The sequence below is a fragment of the Lupinus angustifolius genome, unplaced genomic scaffold (assembly GCF_001865875.1).
Source record: "Lupinus angustifolius cultivar Tanjil unplaced genomic scaffold, LupAngTanjil_v1.0 Scaffold_486, whole genome shotgun sequence".
Classification (NCBI taxonomy): domain Eukaryota; kingdom Viridiplantae; phylum Streptophyta; class Magnoliopsida; order Fabales; family Fabaceae; genus Lupinus; species Lupinus angustifolius.
In genome coordinates this window covers 175643-178621 of record NW_017727859.1, presented here as the reverse complement: position 1 = coordinate 178621, position 2979 = coordinate 175643, and positions in this window count along the sequence as shown.

Below are 2979 nucleotides of genomic sequence, written 5' to 3'. Positions count from 1 at the left end.
CAGATCAAGGCTCATGACGATGTTGTCAGAACCTTAGCTAATGTCCTCTATATTCCAGATTTGAAGCGGAACTTAATTTCTTTTGGCACCCTAGAGTCTCTCGGGTGTAGGTATTCAGCTAAGGTGGAGTTCTAAAGGTATTGAAAGGTGCTATGGTATTATTGAAAGCTAACCGGATTGGTAGTTTATATCTCTTGCGAGGTTCTGTTGTGACAGGTTCAACAGCTGTATCTTCTTCAATGCATGATAATGACATTACCAAATTATGGCACATGCGCCTGGGCCATATGAGTGAAAAAGGTATGCACCTTCTAAGCAAACAAGGTCATCTTGGTAAACATGGCATTGGTAAATTGGATTTTTGTAAACATTGTGTTTTTGGGAAACAGAAAAAGGTTAGTTTCTCCACTGCAACTCACCGTACCAAAGGTATTCTTGATTATATTCATTCTGACCTTTGGGGGCCTTCTAAATTTCCTTCTCATGGAGGATGTCGCTATATGATGACCATCATTGATGATTTTTCTCGCAAAGTTTGGGTTTATTTTCTGCAGCATAAAAATGAGACTTTCTCCACTTTCAAGAAGTGGAAAACTCTTGTTGAAACCCAGACAGGGAAGAAAGTGAAGAAGCTTAGAACAGACAATGGATTAGAGTTCTGCAATGGTGATTTTAATGAGTTCTGCACAAAAAATGGTATTGCTAGACACAAAACTATTCCAAGAAATCCTCAACAAAATGGTGTTGCAGAACGGATGAACAGGACTCTACTTGAGAGAGTTCGTTGTATGCTCTCAAATGCTGGGTTATGGCATCGGCGTGAATTTTGGGCTGAAGCAGCATCTACTGCTTGTTACCTGGTTAATCGTTCTCCACATTCAGCACTTGATTTCAAAATCCCAGAAGAAATTTGGTCAGGTAATCCTGTTGATTATTCTAACTTAAGAATCTTTGGATGTCCTGCTTATGCACATGTTAATGATGGTAAATTAGCTCCAAGAGCTGTTGAGTGCATATTTCTTGGTTATGCATCTGAGTCTAAAGGATATCGCTTATGGTATTCTGATGCAAAGTCACGGAAATTAATTCTTAGCAGAGATGTGACTTTTAATGAGGATGCATTTTTATCTTCTGGAAAACAATCTATTGTGTCTTCTTCTACTAGTACAGGTAATCTGCAGGGTACTAGCGAGAAGGTGGAGTTGATAGTGAAACCTACAGTTCCTAATGTTGATGTTCCATCTTCCTCTACAAATCAATCTAGCATTGATGATCATTATGTTGATTGTGATGACAGTACAACTTCTCCTATTCATCAGCAAGAAGATGATTATTGTATTACTCGAGATAGAAGCAGAAGACTAATTAAAAGGCCAGCTAGATACATTGATGGTGATAATTTAATTGCTTATGCATTGTCAGTTGCACAAGAGGTAAATGATGATGTTGAACCTGCCAGCTATACAGAAGCTGTTTCTTGTGTTGATTCGTCACAGTGGCTAGTGGCTATGAATGAAGAGATTGAAAGTCTTCATAAGAATGGTACTTGGGCTTTGACAGAGCTTCCCGAAGGCAAACGACCATTACGATGTAAATGGATCTATAAGAAGAAAGACGGTATTCCCGGGGTTGAAGATCCAAGATGCAAAGCACGACTAGTTGTTAAAGGTTTTAATCAAAAGGAAGGTATTGACTTTAATGAGATATTCTCACCTGTTGTTCGTCATACTTCTATACGTGTTTTGCTTGCTTTTGTTGCTTTATTTGATTTGGAGTTGGAGCAACTTGATGTAAAGACAGCTTTTCTACATGGAGAGCTGGAAGAAGAAATTTACATGGAACAACCTGAAGGATTTATTGTTCCTGATAAGGAGCATCTTGTCTGTCGATTGAAGAAATCATTATATGGCCTTAAGCAAGCTCCCAGACAATGGTACATGAGGTTTGATTCTTTTATGATTGGGCAAGGTTATTGCAGGAGTCAATTTGATGACTGTATTTATTTCCAGAAATTTCCAAATGAATCATTCATATACTTGTTACTGTATGTTGATGATATGCTAATTGCTTCACGTGACAAGTCTTTGATCCGGAAATTGAAAATTCAACTCAATAATGAGTTTGAGATGAAAGAATTAGGTGCAGCCAAGAAAATTCTTGGTATGGAGATTCACAGGGATCGTCAAGCTGGTAAATTGTTTTTATCCCAAGAGAAATATATTGAAAGAGTGCTTGAAAGGTTTAATATGAATAATTGTAAACCTGTTTCTACTCCACTTGCTGCACATTTCAAGTTATCTTTAGATCTTTGCCCACATACAGAGGAAGAGATGGAGCGTATGTCACATATTCCTTATGCTAGTGCAGTTGGTAGTCTTATGTATGCTATGGTGTGCACTAGACCTGATTTAGCATATGCTGTTAGCATGGTAAGTCGATATATGCATAATCCTGGAAAGGATCATTGGAGTGCTGTAAAATGGATTTTTCGGTATCTAAAAGGTACTTCTGGTATTGGCTTGGTATTTGACAGAAACAAGGCTACAACTGATGACGTTGTAGGTTATGTTGATTCGGATTATGGTGGTGATATTGACAGAAGGAGGTCTCTTTCTGGTTACATCTTTACTCTCTGTAATAGTGCTATTAGCTGGAAAGCTACTCTTCAGTCCATTGCTGCATTGTCTACGACTGAAGCAGAATATATTTCAGCAACGGAGGGTGTGAAGGAGGCTATTTGGCTCCGAGGTTTGGTAAATGAACTTGGTCTAATACAGGGTGTTCTTACAGTGTTTTGTGATAGTATTGTTAGATGTCTCTCATTTCTATGCCTTAAAAGAATTTTATGACTATTTTATGGCTCTCTCTAAAGACATTTTGTGTCACTTTTATGGCTTTGTTTCCAAGCATCCAATGCTTCATATCCAAGATACCAAGACTTTGCTTGCCTATAAAAGGACACATATAGAGAGCTTCAAA